Below are 22,634 nucleotides of genomic sequence, written 5' to 3' on the forward strand. Positions count from 1 at the left end.
AGTGAGGTGAAAAACGCATTGTTTGCGAACGAAGGTTCTGCCAACATCCACTGCTTTCGAAAATAATTATTCCTGAAGGATTCAAGGCAATAATCTATCTCCAAACTAAACGAGGTCAGAAGTCGCAAGGGATATGTAAAAAAAATGGAAAGAAGGAGCTGCCTTTTATCAAGGGAATGTTTCATCCCTATTTGTACAGGGGTTGATTTTAAAGAGCACCGAATGAGAGCAAAGTTACAGCATCTGAATAACTTGAAATGAGAGGTTACACTATATGCATTCAAAAATGAAAACCTCATTACTGTCTTGAAAATATTAGCAAATGTTCTTTACGCAATAAAATATTTCATTCATATATTTTTTTTTCATGTTAATGATTCGAGTAAAATGGTTGTAACTACTCTAAGTTATTTCAACCTGATAAATATCTTAATTATCATCTCTCCCCAATAAATATAGGTTATTCTACCCCATTATCAGGCAAATATCTCTATGAACTTGTTGATCTCAGTTTCACCGTTACTTTTCTGCGACTAATGAATCAAGGCATACCAGACAACAAAATCCGAGCTGGTAGGCCGAGGTCGAATGAAAGCTGAAGTACCAAACGTTTTGTTTGACTACTCTGTCGGGCATCATCAGAGGTATGTATGTTGACTGCGAGGGCGAAATTTCTATTTCAAAATCCCAGTTAAGATCGACTATCGAGCTACGTATTCACCTGTATTCATGATTTCAGAGGGTGGTTAAGATAGAAAGATAGAACAAACTTACTGATACAAGTAATCATGGAATTACTAGGATGCTGTGTACGAAACTGCTACTTCCAACTGAAGGACGATTTTTTTACGCAAGATGAGGGACGGCCAATGAGATCGCCACTTTCACCTGTTATATGTAATATATATAAATATGGAGAACTTACTAACGTGAGAATAAAATATAAAAAGTTTCAAAAACAGATAGAAAAACATTAAATAATAACAGTTGATAAAAATTTTTGGCTGACAATGTCAAGTGGGAAAATTCTGAATGATACTCGAATTACTAGATCTTTTATTTTCTTTATCATATTTCAGTAGGTACGTGTAAATTTTGCTGAGACTATCAATATCAGTTCGTTTATTCATTGAATGTTCTTCGTTGTTGATATGTATCATTTCCAAAAATATTCTTTTAGTTGTATTGGTTTCTCTATCTAAAATATTTGGATTTTCAAAATTCATTTTATGATCCTCCGAATTAACATATTCTGTTAATGCACAAGAATTAACATTTCGTCTACAGTCGCTCTTATGGGAAGTGATGCGACTACTTAGAGGTCTAGATGTTTGTCCTATATATGTTTTAGAACAATCCATACAAGACATTTTGTATACTAAATTGGATTTTTGTTTATTTGAAATTGGAGCTTTTAGTTTACTGTATAATTTAGATATAGAAGTGACATTTGTTTTAGATATTTTGAGGTTATTGTTTCGGAATACATTAATCAATTTTGGTGTCAATTCTTGAATATATGGGAGTGATTTATATATGAATGAAGGTATAACGTTGTTATGTTCAACTTCTTCATTATTATTTTGAAAGTTTGTTCTTTCGCAAACTGTCATTATTTAATGTTTTTCTATCTGTTTTTGAACCTTTTTATATTTTATTCTCACGTTAGTAAGTTTTCCATATTTATATATTTTTTACAAGATATATAATCTTATTATTGTAGTTGTCCTGAAGAAGGTGTGAAATATACCGAAAGCTTGACATAAGTATAACAAAGAGTTTTCTTTGTAACAACAGCCCAGCTATTGACTGCAACCTCACGAATTGAACCGATTTATAGTTAATCCAGTCACTAATTATTCTGTTATATATATGCTGAACTGGTTTTCCATATTTCCTATCCGTGAAAACTTCAGATTTCATATATATATATATATATATATATATATATATATATCGTGTTAGGAATAACACGTTAAAAGGTAAGACCTCGTTAATCCTTAGCTCGCACAAGTTTCGACTTCTGAGGGTTGTCGTTCGTAGGGGTGCGACAGATGGTTAACGGAAAAACAGATTTTAAACAGATATATGGAGTAATTTAAAACTCTTGCCATTGAAGAAGGCCACGAAAAGCCCCGAGTCTAGTTGAGATACGTAGACGACCTTCATAATAAGGAAACATGGGAATGTAGAACTAGACATTTTCCTGAAGCACATCAACAACGTAAGTCCTTCCATCACTTTCACAATGGAGGAGGAAATCCACAACGAATTGCCTTTCTTAGACGTATTGGTGAAGAGGACCGACACCAAATGGAAAACATCTGTATATCGAAAACTCACACATACAGGACAGTATCTGAACGAGAAATCCAACCACCATCAATCGACTAAGAGAGGAATTATCAAAACTCTACTAGACCGTGCTTTTGGGCTCTGTTATACGAAGGAAGGTCTCGAAAAGGAACTAGGTATCATAAAAAATGACCTTCAACGGGATGGTAACTCCAGAGTGATGGTAGAACAGGCCTTAGCTAGAAGACAGCAAGAACTCCACAGGGAAGAGAAGCCGCCAGAACCAGTACTTGTACTTTCCTATATCAGAGGATTATCGAAAAGGATAAGACGGATCCAAGTATAACATCAGGATCTGCTTCAGATCTGGGAACACTCTCCGTAGTAGCCTCACGAAAACCAGGCCACCAAATGCGGACTGCGATTCCAAGAATTGCATTTACCAGATACCCTGCGAGTGTGGAGAATCATACATCGGTGAAACTAAGAGGCCATTGAAAGTTCGCATTGCTGAGCACAAGAAACACACACAGCGAGGGGAAACCAGCAAATCCGGATTAGTAGAGTATGTTTGGACTCATCAACATAACATCAAGTGGGCTCAAGCTGAAATCATCCACAGAGAGGAACACTGGTTTAGAAGAAAATTCAAAGAAGCCGCGTAATAGTTGTCCAACAACGCATTCAGTCAAGCGTAACATATGGAAACCTCTAATCAAGCGAAAAACGACCAACTCCCGCCAAACGGTCATCTCCCGCCAAAACCAATGAAGCGGTAAGAGGGAAGAGGGGATAGATGAAAGGACTCGAATGACCTAGAGTCAGATCTCGAAGGAATAGGTCCAGTTATCACCCGAAGACGATTGTTGATAATAACAGGGTTATCAAATCAGTTTATATTATATTACACAATGGAAGTCTGAACTGATGAAATACAATGAAGTCAATATTGAACAACATAAAGAAGTTGAAAGGAAGGAACATATCTATATCGCATGATCTGACAGTTAAGCAGACAGTTCAGAGTATAAATTATCGAGGAGGTACTTGAATTCAGCAAAAGCAGACAACAGCAGAAACTGCTTCTTTAGAGGCAATGAACTATACTATACGTCTACGGCCGTAAATACACACCGGAGGAATTCAAGAGGGAAGGAGAGGCTGAAGTAGAAATTCCAGAAAAACAAACAAGTTGTCCCATTACACCGGAATTGAGGGAATTTTCCAGCCGGAATTTGGAAATTTTTAAACCACCAATCAAAAATATTCCACTCGAGAGTACTCCTTGTCAACATTCTGGAAAAACAATAAAGGGGGTATTTGATAAATTGAAAATGAAGACCTGTTCCACCAAATAATGAATAAAGTTAATGAATTTTTTTTAGTCTCTATACAGAATCAAAATAATTCGTATTTTTATAAGTTTATTTCGCAATTTAATTTTTTCTATTTTTTTTTATATATTTTTTCTTTTCGTCGTTCTTAGCATTATTATGCATACAACATAAGACGGACATAAGCTTGAGAAATGAATCAATGGATTCCTTTATCCAGGAATATAATGAATCAAAAAATGCTGTAAAGAAAAAATCTTTAAAGATATTCCACACTAATATCAGTAGTATAGCAAAAAAATTTGACTAGTTTCAAAATTAATCTTGATATTATTGAATTAACAGAAACTTTCATTATATATCAAGCATATTTGGTATCACAGGTTATGACACGCTTTATGATGAATCAACACTCAACAGAAATTTCACTAGTTCGGACTTCCATTGTCTATTATATAAAATGATTTGAAATCCCTGAAACAAGTAAAAAAGAATAATTAAAAAAGAATAGTTGAAAATAACAATTATATTAAGCAACAATAAACCTGAAATGAAATGATAGTACAATAACCTACAAGTAAAAATATAATAATTGAATAAATAAAAATTAAAGGAATGCAAAAAGAAAATAATAAAAATAAAAAAGTGTAGAGATTCCAAGTCACGTTAGTTCACGACGTTTCGATTGTTGGTATCTACAATCGTCTTCGGGTGATGACTGTCATCACCCGAAGACGATTGTAGATACCAACAATCGAAACGTCGTGAACTAACGTGACTTGGAATCTCTACACTTTTTTATTTTTATTATTTTCTTTTTGCATTCCTTTAATTTTTATTTATTCAATTATTATATTTTTACTTGTAGGTTATTGTACTATCATTTCATTTCAGGTTTATTGTTGCTTAATATAATTGTTATTTTCAACTATTCTTTTTTAATTATTCTTTTTTACTTGTTTCAGGGATTTCAAATCATTTTATATAATAGACAATGGAAGTCCGAACTAGTGAAATTCATCACGAAACATTGTCAATCACCTTCAAACACTCAACAGAAATGATGGAGAAGTAGTGTTCATCAGGAAAAATTCCAACTACGAGCATTCAATCAAATATAATTTTGGGAAATATAGAGATACTTTGAATTGAAATGAAATTCAAAAATGAAACAGTGATTCTCCCATCTATATACATATCTCCCAATTCATGTCCAAATTAATTCAATAACTAATTTTTGAAGTATCTGCAAAATGTCAACAACGGCGATTATCATATAATAACAGGTGATTCAAACATAGATTTATTAACAGAAATTGATCATAGTGAAGAATATAAAAGCAACTCAAAATACTTTGGGTACATAAATGCGGTAACACGGCCGGATATCTATACATGTCTAGACCATTTCTTCGTTAAAACCAATACACATTTTCACGATAATATTGAGTCGTTCATTTTCCAACATCAGATAAGCGATCATCGAACGATAGCTCTGATAGTAGAAGTAGGGGGTGATGAAAGTAACACGATGAAAAAGATAAAAAAATACACCAATTATCCGAGATTAAAGTTAGATTTACAGAACACGAAAAATGGAATGACATCTATGAAGAGAATAATGTTAATATAACGGGTGAAATATTTGTCAACAAATTGGAGTTTTTCATTAATAAAAATACCACCAAAGTAAGAGTGAAAAACAAGATTAATATTAGAAAGAAATGGATAACACAAAAAAATGATTTATACAAATGTTCACGGGATAATCCTGACGATATATAAATTAAAAGACTTTATCAAAGCAGCAAAAAAACCTTTTTGTCAAAGTGAAATATGCCTCAACATGAATGGAATCTTCAGATGATCTGCCTGATCAAAACCAACAACCCTCCTGATGATAAAATCTAAGGAGAATAAAAAATAACAGTTCTGCATATGAAGTTACACTTACAGTAGATCACACTGATTTATCGGTGTTTATAATGAATTTTCATTAAAGTTCTAAAATTGGCAATCAGTAAAATTTCATAATAGTATCTCGTAGAAATCCCAAAGTGGGTAATCAAACCAGTTTTGTGATTGCATGTTCTACATGTATAAATATAAAACCCGCATAGTAAGTATATATCGATATATCAGAAATATACCCTTTTATTTCCTTCAAGATTATAAACAGTCCAGTAATAATTATTGTTCTGAGAACTGCATTCGCGAATTTCCTTCCGATGAATCCATTGAAAATATTCATATGTGAATATACTTTTTTGAGTGTGGCCATCTAAAGGTAACACTGAAACTTTCGACATATGCATTTCTGGAAAAATTAGTTGAGAGTTTCTGCACATTGAACGCTCCATAATTTGAGGACGTACTACTCAGAATATTGATTTCGGGGGATATTCAGATCAAAGAATAATAACTAAATACACACACACGTATCTGACAATGTTAGAACACATTATTGAGTCAAAAAAAGCATTTTTTCCAAATGACCAGAACTGCAATTCTCTACTCGACGGGCGTTCTACCAACCAAGTTGGCGACTTTAGGAGACACACATTATCATTTCATGAAAACACGCGATTATTTACTCACAGCAAATAAAAAATTCCAGAACGATCGAAATCCCTGAAGATTCAATTATTTGTAGCAAAATAAAACGCATACATTTTAAGAATATGTAGATGGAAATAAAAAACTCAAACCTTAGTCGCACATACGAAAATAATTGAAGAATTGGATATTTTTCTGAAATAAGGCCACACATATGCACTTTTGACAAATTTCAATTGGAACCTGACGTCGTTCAGCAACTATTTAGTTGCCATTGTGCGCTTAGAACAACAGCGGGCGAATTTCAACTAATTATAGATATTACTGGTGTTTTTTCCCAACACCAAATCGTTATTTCAACACCTCGATACGTGTTTCGATCACCAAGTGATCATCTGTTCAAAATCTGTTTTTCCGTGAATCAGCTGTCTCACCCCTACGAACGACAATCCTTAGAAGTCTCAACTTGTGCGAGCTAAGGATTAACGAGGTTTTACCTTTCAACGTGTGATTCCTAACACGGGTTGGGCGATAGCAAGTGAAAATCGATCGTTCAGCCTGGGGCTTGAACCACCTACCGACAAGGCAGTCAATTCGAGTGAGTGAACGAAGCACATACGGCGAACCGACTGACTACCGGCCGACCAATGTACTCGTATTATAATTATTTTAATTTGATTGTCTTTGAAAATTTGATGTAAATTTTATGTGTCGAAAATGTAATATGCTACAATTATAATGCTGATTTTTTTAAAGGTCATATTAGAGACTAGATTTTGTTGAACAATCTAATGGGATTTGATTCAGTGATGCAATACCTGACTTTCCATGAGCTGTCAATGAAGAAAAGGGTTATTTAAATTCTGATGTATATAGCAAATTAGTTTCCGTAACAATTTTTTTTTCAATGGGCTATAACTTTTGAACAAAAATGCCGTTCCACAAGGGTCCTGTATTGCTTTTTCTTTGCATAGTTAATACTTTCCAAATGACGAAAAAATGTTAAATTCAACTTTTGTCAGATTGTCGCATTGATTTCAATTTGAGGTTATTTAGTGGATGAATACAGGCCAATAAGTGTAATTGCAGATATTTCATCAGTTCGGACTTCCATTGTCTAATATAATATAAATTGATTTGAAATCCCTGAAAAAAATTGAAAAGATTAACCGAAAATAACAATTTTATTAAACAAAAACTAAAAATTACAAAGAAATAACATACAAGCAATAACCAAAAAAACAAAAACAAAAAATATTAATGAATATTATTAAAAGCTGAAAATTAAAAAATTAAAAAATATCGAAAATAAATGAAAATTAAAAATTAAAAGATTCCAAACCAAGTTACGTCACGACGTTTCGAATTTTAGTATCCACAATCGTCTTCGGGTTGTTGCTTGTATGTTATTTCTTTGCAATTTTATTTTTTTGTTTTATAAAATTGTTATTTTTCGGTTAATCTTTTAAATTTTTTACAGATTCTTTCAGGGATTTCAAATCAATTTATATTGTATTAGACAATGGAAGTCCGAAGTAATGAAATACACTACGAAATATTGTCAACCACCTTCAAACAAATAACTTCAGATATCTTTTCATTCAAAATTGAAATTCTTTCAAAATTTAAATATTTACAGGTATTCTCAGATAATTCACTCAATTTTGATGAACACGTAAGATATGATGTATTTCTGGAAAAGTTGCTAAAATAATTGATGAAATTCAAGATATGCAGATTTATCATAGAGCAGATTTTGTGAAAATATTTCTAGAAACATGATTCAACGGGAACGACAATATCGAAGAGAGTTTACCCAACAGATTTCTTAGAAAAACAGGGGCTTTTGAAAGTATTATTTGAGAAAAAGACGCCACATCACTGATCTCCAGAGATGATTCATGTTGAGTTTTCCGAAACCTAAGAACCTTCATTAAAGTAAAAAATGCAAATCAATTTTTTAAGTTATTTGCCCAAATTTTTTCATTATAATTTTATTCGAAGGAATATAATTTTTTTGTAATTTTTCTTCATAAATACTGAACTGTAAGTAGCAAAGAGAAAACATTTTTTTTTACATGAAATCAAATATTTTGTATCAGAATACTCAGAAAATACTACTCCATCTAGAAAGTTATTTCATTTATATATCAAATGAATATTCAGAAGAATATTTTTGAAAAACCAACCAGAACTAACGAAACATATCTGATGAAGGGCACAACGGTTTTTTATCAATCACAAGGCACTCCAAAGCTGTAATCAGTTCATTTTGTTAAAGCACTACCGTATTTCAAGGGCGATATACGAAAGCTCGTACTGGAGTTGCGGAAAGCCAGACGCTTTCACGGAACGCGATGCGTATGTTCTGCGGTCTGACGTTTTCTGCTGCTAGTCCTGCCGATGCTGGTTTTACGTTAGTGGAAGGCGTGCCCGGCGTTTCCACATTGCAGTAGATGCAACACTGAGACCTGGTGGGAGTGTTCCGATATACAGTATGCGTGCGCGAATTTCTCGTCTTATGAATAACTTTTCATAATAAATACTAGGTACCGTCTCTCGAAACTAATCTGAAGCTTTCAATTTCGTATTTTCAACCAGGTGTATTCTTCTCAATTCCAAGTAACTTTTCTCGGTGATATTTTTGTCAATTTTCTTGAATTGGACGTTTGGAAACCGATATAATTTTAACTATAATAATGGTCAATAGGTTTGTTAGAAATTTTCAGGAATTTCAATATATTTCTAGCTATCCAGGTTCACACTGCCACCTCCATTATATTGTTTCATCCTTGATAACACCTCCGCTTGTCTCTTCTCAAAGGACCCGATGATGAGCTGATGAGATAATCGTTCACTACCCAACTAGCAAATTTCATATCTTATAAAAGTGCGAAAACGTTTCGGAGAAAAAAAATTCAAAACTGTATTTCTCCCAGAATAATAAAACAGCTATAAGTAGGAAATTGGCACCGTTTTATAAAACATTATAGTCTTTATTGATATTTTGTAAGGCGTACAAAAGTTTTATAAACATTTTGGTAGTTACTATGAATTTTTTTTTAACATTACCTAAAAGTAGTTCCGTGAAGATACTTATTAAATAACTGAAATAAAATTTCATAAGAGTTCTGTAGTAGTTCCAAATAAGCGTTATAAAATATAGTTCAGTCTAAAACGAATAAAATAAAAAAGTGGCGCAAGAAGTAATTTTGCATTGGACACTAGGAAAATATAATAGATATGTCACCAACTAAAAACTAACAAATAAAAAGGTTGAAGCCATTTTAATGATTACACTTTTGTACAGCAAGCGCCAAACGTGATGGCGAGCCCGCTCCCATGCCGACAAACTCATTTTCAATATAAGCCCCACTACAGCTCTTGTGAGCTGATACTTAGGGTCTAACAGACGGAATTTGAAAGATGTGCACTTAGAAAATAAATTTTATTGATATCTAATAAAAGTAGAAATTAATTATTTTAAATTTTTTCCCATGATTAATTTAACAATGAGAAAGTAATCCAGTAATAAATACATTAGTTTATTTTGAATGTTCGAACTGTAGTCTTTGATGTAGTTGACAGTAACCGTGCTAACAAGTATTTCTTATTAATTTAAAAAAACTAGTTTTTTTTTTGTTATTGTGAAATGTCATTATTTTTATTGACGTTCAGTAACTGTTGAATAGGACAGTGGTTGTTGTTTTAATTCGTGAATTTTCTGTAGTAATGCTTCGAATTAATTTGAAGTAGTAATGAATTTAAGTGTGAAGCAAAGAATTGAAATACTTATGATGATTGGCTATGGATTCAGATCGCGAACTCAGATGGAAGTGTGTAACTAATTTAATGAAAAATATCCGATAGGCTTCCGCGGTAAGCAGTATGTTGTCCTTCCGCATCTGAAGTTTTGTATTCGACGTTTCGACTCCCATTTTAAAGCCATTTTCAAGAATTTCATGTGACTTGACGTCGGGGCCTTAATCTGCCTACTCCCCAGGTCTCGTCGCGAGTTCTCTCTAAGGTCTCAATCTGCCTACTCCTTAGATTGAACTGAGGTGTCGATGGGTGTCCAGATTTTCGAGTGAAAAGACATTTGTAAAAGCAAATTATTTCGGTAACGGCATCGAGCCAAGTGGGCGGAGCCTGCGCGCGCGCGCGGAAATCATATAAATCACCAGGGGTCAAGGAGCTTCTCGAGCGCCCGCCACGGAAAGTATCCCCCAAAGATACTTCTGTCAAAACCACCCCCTCTGCTCAATCAGATTCCAAAAAAGTAGATATGATGAAGCCACAGGAACCGGCCAACAAAAAACGCCGCCTTCCAGAGGAGTTTCCTCCTCTTCCTTCCAAGCCAGCTGCTCCGATTAACAAAAACACCGACACGAAGCCCAAAAGAGTAGCTAAGAAGACAAAGCTTAGAGATGAAGTTAGATGAAAGAAGTGCTTCTGAGTCGGAACTTTCGACAACAGAATCCTCCGTAGACGGAGAACATGAAATGTCAGTTGATGAAAACGAAAACAAATCTGAAAATTCAATCTCAACCATACAGGGTGGCCCAAGACAGTCACCACAAAATCTTGATTTTGATCAGGTTCAAAATCCCAACGATCTGGAAAATGTATCCCCTCTCCCTCCGCGTTCTGAAGCGCCCCAAAGCGCCAAGAAAACACGCGTTCCCCCGATTGTCGTTCGCCAGAAAGACAAGTGAGTTCAATTTACCAAACTTGCCACCTATCATAAGGTTAATTATTCAAAAGCGGTGAACCTGGCTGACGGCATCAAGGTTCAACCTTCTACGATCGAGGACTATAGGAATATGTCCAAACTCCTGGTGAGGGAAAAATCCCTCACCTCACGTACACCTTACCTGAAGACAGGCAAATCAGAGCTGTCTTCAGAGGAGTCCCAGAACATCTGGAGACCACAGATATCGAGAAAGCCTTGGTGGAGAAGGGTTTCCAGCCATCATCCGTCTCCAGGATGATGCGCGGAAATTGTCCACTTTCTCTAGTTTTGATTCAAGTGAGCCAAAACCAGAAACACATTTATGACGAACGGAACTCCTTAATGTCAAAGTTAAGGTTGAGCCTCAACACCAGACACTGGTAGGGCAGTGTCATCGATGTCAACGGTTCGGGCATAGCCAAAAGAACTGCTTAGCCATTTCCATCTGCGTCAATTGCGCCGGCAGACACCTTTCAGGTGAATACAAGAAACCTAGAGCAGAACCTCCGAAATGCAACAACTGCAAGGGGGTGCATACTGCGAACTACCGAGATTGTCCAGAGTTCCCCAAGGTTCGCAGGAGGACCAAGGTGGCTGCAAATGCCCCCCGTAATGCACACACACCTAGGAGGCGTCCTGCCGGAGCATCTGGCACATGCCCGGTTATGAGTTATGCAGGAGCGGCAAAGAGCGGCAACACCTCCGCCAAGCCAACCGAAGAGACCAATAGTCCACACTTGTCGAAGGTTAGTGACATCTGTTACACTCTGGACCAGATGAAGAAACTGTTCGTCCAGTTCCCCGTACTTGAAAAGTTGTTTACGGTGAACACCAGCGTGCTAACTGGAACCTATTAATGGCTAGACAACCAACATTGCCTAGTTCTCTTGAGATCGTATTTTGGAATGCCAATAGCATTTCAAACAAAAAACTCGATTTTGAGAATTTCTTGATAGCGCAGAACATCGACGTCGCACTTATTCATTGTGCAGGAAACCCACCTGCACAATGAACCTTTTGGTTCACTGCACGAGTTGGACGTACAAGTCGACATTGACCCGGACCAGTTACAGGGCACGGAAGCCGTGGGTTTCGAACTCCAACTTTGAAGAGGTCGTCATAGACTCAGTTAACAACCCTCCGCGGAATCGTCTACTCCCAGAATCACTAGATGAACTGCTGTTGTCGGCAGATACCCCCCCCCAATTGCTGCTGGTGATTTCGTTATTCAAACCTATCATTATGTATGATTCAGGCGCTTGGGGACAAACCGCTCCGTCAAACCTTGCAGGTTGCAAAATAATATAATCAGGATGCTGGTGAATGCTCCATGGTTCGTGCGGAATGAAGCCATCCGCTTCCCATCCGAATACCCCAGTCAGGAAGGGGTACACAAGGGCAGAGCGGCACAGATGTCATTGTCCTTTATGTCGCCTCCTGACGAAAGACTGTTGAGAGGGTAAGGGATACGTTTACAACCTGATTAAGATGAAGATGCTATCGTGTGGCGAAAAGCAGTGTTGGACTTCTATCAGTTAAGTCAACATCGTAAACCGTTCTTTTTAGCTGGCGAATATATCAGATAAAGAAAGAGAAATTGAAGTAGAATTCGGAATTATTGTCTCAGAGGAAATTTATTACATAGAATATCGCATTACGACGATATAGTTTCTATTGGAATTGTGGAAAACAAAGTATTTGAAACGAAATTAATGAGAACTGGACATTGGTTGAATACGAGTATAAAAAAAGGAGATATTGTACAAGGTGGTCTTTAGCTGCAGTTTCTCCGAGTTGAGATTTGGGAAGTAAAACAAAACTTACTTCCCAAATTCAATTCGTTATCGACGTCGCTTGGACGTATTCGACCTACCCAGGCTCGAATACATCGCCGACCCAGCATATCTACGGGGCAGCCTACGTGGGCTGTTCTCTTCCTTCGGGCTAGGAGTATAGGTAGGTCGAGTCGGGACAGTGTGTCGGCTAGGTGTAAGGAAGCGTAGGGAACCCTCTGGTCGGGCCTAGTGCCATCGTGGTGGCCGTATCGCCGCGGCGTCTTTAGATATATATATATATATATATATATATATATATATATATATATATATATATATATATATATATATATATATATATATATATATATATATATATATACCCATGGTATACTGCGAATAGTCGTATAAAATCTGTGCTCCTGAAAATAATACCAAAAACTGAGTTACTGTGGTGTTTTGAGGCTTGGAAAAGGTCATTGAGTATTGAGAGTGCTGATCTTATATATCAAAATAACAAATCATGGTTATAACCAGGGATATCAAAGAAGAAATAGAAAAGTCGGTAAACCAAGCCGTAAGTACATGCATGCAGAACAGAGAATTCATAAAAACAATCGCCGATAGTGTGACGGAGGCTATTGTAAAAACTCTGGATAAACGTTTTACCGATTTAGAGAATTCAGTGGCGTCCCTCCAATCAGATTTAGATTCTTCTCAGCATAAAATTGGAAAAAAAATTCAATCATTGGAAAATAACATGAATGTGGAAATTCGTAAACGTGAAGAAGCTGAAATGAAACTTGAATACTTTGATCAACTAAGTCGACAAACAAGTCTGAGAATCTTTAATCTAAAAGAAACACCAAAAGAGAACACCAGGACTGCATTAATTGATCTCCTTAATTCAAAAATGGGAATGAAGCTGAAATCTGAGGATATAGAAATATGTCACAGAGTGGGTAAACAGACTAACAAACAATCCCGATGTATCTATTTGAAGTTAAGCAACATAACAGTGAAACAAAACATATATGCGAAGAAGAAGATGCTCAAAGGCACTGGGATAGTTATTAAAGAAGACCTGACCAAGAAAAAAGTGGAACTGGTGAATCAAATAGCTGAAAAAATTGGATTTAAGAATGTATGGTCCGAAAATGGGAAAATTTATGTATTTTATAATGAAAGAATTCAATTAATTACAAATACGAATAATTTCAATGAGCTACAAAATAAATAAGAAATGTGGTAGGGTCATAAAATAAATGTGAAATTTCTCATTTTGTACATCATATGATTATGTTTCAACTATTGCATATGTACATGTGAGTATATATGTGCATATGTGTGAAAATTAATGTATATACATGTATTTTTGCCTATAATTTTTATGTTTAAGCACATCATCAAATATTCATGCCTTAATCGCTGAATAATATCTGCAGGAGTTCTTCAGGTTTCGCATTCATTATGCTGGATTTTCTAAATGAGATAGATAGTCAACAGCAAATTGACACAAGAGAACTAGGTAGTTTACAAGAATATATTGATGAGATAAGAGGAAAAACAGAGAATGGTATAGGAATAGTACATTTTAACATTCGTAGTCTGAGGAAACACTTTGATGAACTGCTTATTTATCTGGAAAAGGGAAAAGATGTCTTAGATGTGATAGTTTTATCAGAAACGAGGCAAGTTGAAGTAAATGATTTCATGATACCAAATTATACGGTCTATTTTAATGATTCATGCATAAATCAATGTGACGGAACTGTAATCTATATAAAAAATCACATAATCCCTACCATTGTAATCAAAAAAATCAACGATAGTAAATTCCTTCGTGCTACTTTCAAATTGAAGCATAATAATGAAATTGGTATAACCGCCTATTATAGACCCCCTTCAACAAGCACTCAAAGTTATATTGAAGACTTGGAAGAATATCTGCTATCAATTGGTAAGCAAAACTTAGAAATCTATCTGGGAGATATCAACATCAATTTACTGAGATTAGATCTGTGTGAAACAAATAAATACCTTGATTTACTTAACCTGAATGGATTTGTTTCATACATTAATAAGCCAACACATGTTACACAGGATTCTAAATCAATTATTGATCATATATTTATCAAAAAAAATAACCGCATATTGAATACAACACAAATAGACCCAATAATTTTTCATACTGATATCACTGATCATTTCAGTACCTCCATCTTCATAAAATTTTCAGGAAAAAATCCCAATCCTTCAACATCTAGAAAAGAAATAATAGTAAAACAAATAAATCTTGAAAAACTCGAGAAATTGACTAGCAACGAGCAATGGATAAATGTGGTAAGAAATCAAGATCCTCAAACATCTTACGATCACTTCATTCAAAAACTCAATGAATTTATTACGAAATCGACTAAACTGAAAACTGTAAAAAATCTAATTACTTCAGTACATAAAAGGGACTTATTAAAAAAACAACTACTGAACAACTATTCTATTGAACTTGAACAGAAATATAAACGATACCGGAATAATCTCAACGCACTAATAAAAAAAAGTAAAAATGATTTTTATCAAGGAAAGTTAAGTGAGGCAGCTGGGAACTGTAGGAAAACTTGGGCTTTAATCAATGATATCTCAGGTGCTAAAAAAAATTTAAACGTGTCTCAAACTGACGTTCTTAATGAAAACGGACTCTCAATAAATGATGATAACGAAAAAGCAAATGTGTTTAATGAGTTCTTCTCTAGTTTAGGGTCGAAAATGGCAAGTAATATTGAAAAAATTAACTTACCCCCGCATTTTCTTAATGACAAGTCTATACAATCATCATTATTCCTAGAACCCATAACAGCCCCGGAACTAATAACTTTCATCTCAAAATTGAAAAATAATTGCTCCCCAGGGCCGGATGGAATTGATACCAAAGTTATAAAAGCTATCCACAAACATATCCTTACTCCACTGAAACACATTATAAATCTCTGCTTCCTCAATGGAAAAATGCCTGAACAATGGAAAGAATCCGTAGTCACCCCAGTATTTAAAGCTGGGAAACGTAATATATTGACTAATTATCGGCCCATCTCTGTTATTAATAATTTTGCAAAACTATTCGAACATTCACTTAAGACAAGGCTAATCAAATTTTTGGATAAACACCACATTATAACCAGCAGTCAATATGGATTTCTGCAGAATTATAACACGGAGGATGCCATTTTGAATTTTGTTGGTAAGGTGGTGGGGTCCTTGGACAAATCGAATAAATGCCTAGCGGTCTTCCTTGATTTGGCCAAGGCTTTCGACACTGTCTCCCACAACAAATTACTAGAAAAAATGTGTAATTACGGTATTCGAGGATTATCACTAAGTCTATTTGAAAACTATCTGAACAATCGAGCACAGAGGATAAAGATAGGTGATAAGTTGAGCAATAAATCAATAATTGAGACAGGAGTACCACAAGGAACAGTACTGGGTCCCATACTTTTTCTAATATATATAAATAGTATTGCAAACATTAATAACTTTGAAGGTCGAATGATCTGCTATGCTGACGATACAGCAATTATATTCACTGGGAGAAGCTGGGATGAAGTTTACAAAAAAACTGAAAGGGATCTGAAAAATATAAAAATCTGGTTGGATCACAACTTATTGAGCTTAAACGTTGCGAAAACGAAATATATCACCTTCTCACCTACGATAAGCGATCAACCTAATATAAAAATCAAATTACACTCTCCCAAATGCGAGGATTTTTATGGTTGTAACTGCCCTGACTTGCAGAAAGTTTCAGTCTTGAAATACCTTGGTGTCATGATTGACCAGCATATCAGGTGGTCTGACCATATTACCTATGTGATAAAACGACTAAGAGCTCTGATTCACAAATTTTATCTGCTACGAGATATTCTAACACGAAAAAATCTTATTATGTTATACAACTCGCTAGTTGAATCTACCCTAAGATACTGCATAACAATTTGGGGAGGTGCTTTCACAAGCACACTACAAAACTTACAAACAACTCAGAACACTTTACTAAAAATTATACTTCACAAAAAAAAACTCTTCTCTACTAAATTACTTTATCAAGATACTAATTTATTCCAAATAAGACAAACCTACATCTACCAGTGTCTCCTGCGAATGCATCAAAATCATGAACACTTTCCGAGAAAGCCCCTCAATACTAGAGCAGCATCTAATCTTAACGTCGAAATCAATCATTTCAAAAAGGCTGTCACACAAAGATCATTCCTTTATTATGGACCGAAACTATTTAACATTATTCCAGCTGACATTAAAAAAATCCGCAATAAAAATAAATTTAAATATGAAATAAAGAAGCTTATTTTCAACAGTGCTACACAATTCAATATTTTCTGAGAAATCATCTGAATCCCTCTTCCAATCATCTAATCATAATCTTATATTGTTCCTCATTAATTAATTAATTAATTAATTAATTAGTTAATTAGTATTTTTCGTAATATTCCACTTACTGGTCTCTGTTCCAGGTTGTCTGCCTCTTGTAACTACCTACCTCTACATATCGCTTTTCTTTCCTTTTGTTATATAATTCTATTGTCTGAAATGGACAAAGACACAACAGGCACCTGTGCCTAGGTCGTCCTTTTCAGACACAATCTCTACCTTAAGTACCTTAAGTTAAGTTTGAAAATGTAATTAAGCAACAATAAAACCTATATATATATATATATATATATATATATATATATTATATATATATATTATATATATAATATATATATATATATATATAATGATTTCGAATATTTTCTTGACAAAAGGTGTTGCCCTCGATTTTTGCGATCATGCAGGGAGCGCGAGACGCCAAAAGTCCGGGATTGAATCCCAGGATGCCAGGAGACAACCCAGTATAGATCCTCCGGTGGTTTAGCACCTGCCGGCTCTGATCTGCATGCGACAAGTGGCCTAGGAGCAAGGTCTTCCACAACTCCACGCCCAGCCGGGTACTTCTTCGGAACTGCTCCAGGTACCGTCTTGGCGACAGTTCGGTGGTATTTATATCGACGGAAGCTACTGAAGCGGAAAGGCGGGAGCGGGGCTTTGGGTGATTACCATCACCGGACGTCTTGGTGGGAGGTGAGCATTGGGAAATTAGTGGTTTCCAGGCAGTTGGAAGTCTTTGACCGTCATCGCGTTTCTTCAGGCAGAAAGGTCGCTTTTCTATTTCGATGGCCTCGCGAATGATCCGAGCTTGGAGTGTTTTGGCTGTGGCGATGGTCTTAGTGTTCGCAAAGTCTATGTTGTGTCCTGTCTCTTGATAATGTTTTGATAAGGCTGAGGATGGGTCTGACTTCTGGACAGCAAATTGATGATCATATACTCTATTTGTCCCACGTCTGTTGGTCTGGCCTACGTATATTCTATCGCAATCGGAGCATGGAATTTCATATACACCCTGGGATTCATTGATAATTTTATCCTTGGGAGAACAAAGGAATGTGGCAATTTGATTGTTGGCGGTGATAAAATCTAATTTTATTTCATAAACGTTCCTATGACAAATTTATGAAACACTTTTATTGCCTAGAACTACATCGCGTTCACAGCTCGTCTATTATAATCAATTAGCATTTTAGAAGAAATTATAAAATACCAAAATAATGGAACTGTTGCAGCACCATGACATTATAAAACAATTTTGCTAGTTGGGTATCAATCAATACAGTTCATTGTTTGATTTTCACTGTAAGGGTTTTACAAAAACCGCGACACGTGTTTCGCTCTATAATATCTTCTTCAAGCATAAACAGTTTATGCATAAACATAAACTCCAAGCATAAACAGTTTATGCTTGAAGAAGCTATTGTATAGCGAAACACGTGTCGCGGTTTTTGTAAAACCCATGTAGTGAAAATCATAAAACTGTATTGAGTAGTTTTTTTTTTAATATGGATTTTCATCAAGTATCGGCCAGTTCTTTTTAACAGTTGGGTATTGTTTAGTGCTTCTATTAGGGTAACTTTGGTATGAGAAGTTACTGTACTTCATAATAACATGACCAATGCATGTTTTCTCAAACATGATCCATATTTTTTTGTCATTAGTATAGTTATAGTTGAACAGCATCACTTAGGGATTTCTGAAAGAACTCCATCTTTATTTTGCTTCATTTTGTAATGAAACATTTGCAAATATATCCTGCAAGCTGATTGAAATTGAGCGGCCACCGTTGATATCATTATTATTATTATTATTGTAATTAAAAAACCGTTCAAGTTAAAAAAGTGGAAGTGGTCAAAAATGGATGTTTTTCTAATGGAAAGCTGTGAAAATATTTTACCTTATATGATTTGATATACCAAAGTCAAAGGCATACGACAATTTTCTAAATTGAAGAATGAGGGAGTTACGAGAGATGAAGAGATGAACATCGAGTCAATTATTCGAATTAATTCGTAACAAAAGGCTCATAATCTTTTTATGAGGTGATCATTGATCATCAATTTCTTAATCACATTTGTGTCTTTTTCCGAGCTTCTTGAATAATTATCATAACAATTTTACCCCCGATGGAGCAGTCATCTTGGTGAAAATTAAGTAAGTACCTTGAAATTTAAAATAGCCAGCTATAAACTCGTATTTCGACATCCTCAAAGTTGTCTCAGAACCTTCGTATGGTAGGGTGTAAGCGACTTTAAGGTCAAAGGTCACAAAAATCGATTTTTTGCAGATGTGGTTTTCGCTATTTGTATCCATTCGTATCCCGCTCATTTGTACCCAAGAAATAATTTTTGCATAACTAAAAGTAATAGTGGAGGTTAGTGGTGTCAGATATGAACTGTTGAAGGTGAAAATGAGGATTAGGTGGAGTTCATCTTTTGATGACAACTCCAATATGAAACGCGCATCGTAACTAGTCTTTCAGTTCAGACGTGTGTAAGCATTGTAAATTGATGTGTTGTTTCGTTGATATTTTGAGTCATAAATAATTATCACAAAGCTATTTTGGATCAAGTGTATCAAAATACATCGAATATGAACACAAATAAATAAATATTTCTCCTACTGCAGACTGCAGAAAAATCTTACAGTTTGGGTTTTGGAATCGAGCGAGACTAATGTTCCTTCTAAATAAGATCCAAATTTATGAAGAGCATTAATGTTATGTTACTGAAACTCACTGAAAATAAAAAGATTATTCAATACCTCATATCTCAATTTATTCACCTGAAAAACAAAACGACACAGTCTTATAATACAAATATCTCCTTAAAAGAAAGAAATACACCAATTCACATAAAGCAGATCAATATTATTATGTAGTGGGATGATACTTCCTGGAGAATGATATTTTCCACCATAAAAAAACCCATTTCATACGCAGTTATGTATATTGGGGACATGTAAATCATCATGGAGATATCGCACAAAATGTCTAAGGAGAAATAAGTGACTCATATATTTTTTGTCGCTTAGTACAAAAATATTCTTTTCTGGGTAAATGAAATAGATATATTTTGATAGATTTTGAAATACATATTTCAGTTCTGGAATTCAAATGAAATGGAATAATTCACTGATATTTGTTTTCGACATCAAAAAAATGTTGAAAATAGCAAATTTCGGCTTTGAACTCCAACTCAGGCCCAGGACCAAACCCTCTGAATATAATAATCGATTGATGTACTTTTGATGATGAAGAAAGAAAATTTCATTTATCAAAGAATAAGGTTCAAATTCCAGTGAACCATTATCTTTTGACAAAAAGTAAGAAATGATTAATATTCACGTCGGCACCGAATAGAAAAAATTATAACCCAAAATAAACATAATGAAAGAAAACTTAAAAGAAGTATAAATACCAAGGAGTTATATTGTTTATGATGTACAATATCTTACGACATACAAAATTATTTCCTCAATATTGACAAGCAACCAGTAGAGCTGTTCGTTGGTGATATATATATAATATATATATATATATATATATATATATATATATATTATATATATATATATATATATATATATATATATATGAATCTATCAGACTCAAATTTACAACATGTTAATTACTACCATAACATAATGATCGAAAATGGCTTTACTTCCTGCATAAACGTACCAATAGGAGAAGAATCTAGATAATCAAGTACAATCATTGAGAATATTTTTATCACAAAAAAACAAGAATGTTCGTAACAAATTAAACTTTGAGCTATCAGTTGCGCTTTGTATTATAACAGAATATCACTCAATTCTCATATTTATAACTACACCCACTGAAACAAATCAAGCATAAAAAATATAAAGGAATACAAAAAAATCAATTTTGATGAATTGAAATCATAACAACAAATCAAGCACTGGAATGATACCTTATCATGTAACGAAACACAAGAATCTTACCATACCTCCATGGTCAAAATGAAACGATACATATACCCGTGGGTTCACCAATAATTGACTACACTGAATTATCAAACTCAACTTCATTTCACTTTAAATACAACACTTCAACTATTATTGAATGTCTATCGCCCTTACTTCGCGTACCGCACTGTAACGTCCACTTGACTGTCACGACATCCTCGTGACTAGCCTTTGAATATCGTAATCGAATGATGTCGAAATTTCTCTGGAGTTCTGTCGAAGTCGGTAACATTATTCTCGTTGTTTCTCGATTGACGGGCGGTGAATTATCGTGCACTCGCGCGCTCTTACCCACGTCACTCCTGGTTTATGGCTACCAGCGGCGGCCAGCGTTATTTTCTCTCGGGATTTAAAATAATACATAGTAAACTTTATCGTAAAGGTCTTATAAATTCAATCAGAACTAGGAACTATCTGGAAAGGAGGCTTTTGAATAAATATCTATAGCCCTGAAGCTGAAATGAAATATAAAGAATATAGAAATGAACTAAATAACTTGATAAGAAACACGAAACATCATTACTACAAAAACAAACTGCAAGATGTTAATGGTAGTTGCAAAGAGACGTGGAATTTGATGATATTTCGAATACCACATCCCACAAAAAATATATTTGTTGATTTATTTTTTTATTCAATACATCCAACAGGCCAAAAACTCATTTACAGGTTTAAACAATTAGAATTGTGATATACAGGAAATACAACCATGATCAACTAAAATGACTATTGTATGATAAATAACGATCTATTTACCGAATTTTTCAATAACATAGGAATAAGAAATGGCTAAAAATATCGAAAAAATTGATTTTCCAAATACTTTTTTGAAAAAAACCCAGTAGCAACCACATTATTTATGGAACCAACCAATGAGAGCGAATTAATTTTACTCATTTCGAAATTGAAAAACAATTGTACGCCAGGACCAGACGGAATACCATCGAAATTTATTGAAATCATCCATAATCAAATATTGAACCCACTTGTTCATGTAATAAACCTATGCTTTAAGAAAGGAACTATTCCACATTAGTGGAAAGATCCAAAAGTAAATAATATTGGTGAACTTTTTCAATAATCATCACGTGATATGAAACAGCAATTTGGATTTATAAATAACAAAAGTACTGAAAAGGTCATACTAGAGTTTGTTGAACAAACAGTGGAAGCCTTGAAAATGTCGTCGAAATGCCTACCGGTATTTATTGACCTTGCAAAAGCATTCGACATTGTGTCATATGACGTACTACTGAGAAAACTCTTTAGATATGGCATACGGAGAAACGCTTTAGAGTTGATGCAAAGTTATTCATCACAGAGGACACAGGGAGTTAAAATCGGTAATGAAATCAGTGAGTAGTTAAATATATCTGTTGGTGTGCCTCAGGAAACAGTTTTGGGACCAATTATTTTCCTTGCATACATAAACAGAGATTTTCAGAGGCACATAGTTTGCTATGCTAATGACACAACCTAATATTCGAAGGTGAAACATAGCATAAA

The 22,634-nt window shown here is 34.6% G+C and overlaps 1 protein-coding gene across 8 annotated transcripts in view; it reads right to left on the minus strand.

Moving 5' to 3' along the window:
* LOC111513626 (inactive dipeptidyl peptidase 10) overlaps nucleotides 1–22,634 on the minus strand; it is a 260,347-nt gene that overhangs the window by 130,466 nt on the left and 107,247 nt on the right. For 2 of the 8 annotated variants that reach the window (XM_074170729.1, XM_074170730.1), the window contains exon 1: nucleotides 8,375–8,571. The exons of the other annotated variants lie outside the window; for them this stretch is intronic. The gene's annotated coding sequence lies outside the window, so the exon portion shown is untranslated. Of the gene's footprint in view, nucleotides 1–8,374; nucleotides 8,572–22,634 lie in introns of those variants that run through there. 8 annotated transcript variants of the gene reach the window in all.

Source organism: Leptinotarsa decemlineata, unplaced genomic scaffold (assembly GCF_025532065.1).
Source record: "Leptinotarsa decemlineata unplaced genomic scaffold, Ldec_3_MD MMD2_P_RNA_scaffold_9, whole genome shotgun sequence".
NCBI classification, from domain to species: domain Eukaryota; kingdom Metazoa; phylum Arthropoda; class Insecta; order Coleoptera; family Chrysomelidae; genus Leptinotarsa; species Leptinotarsa decemlineata.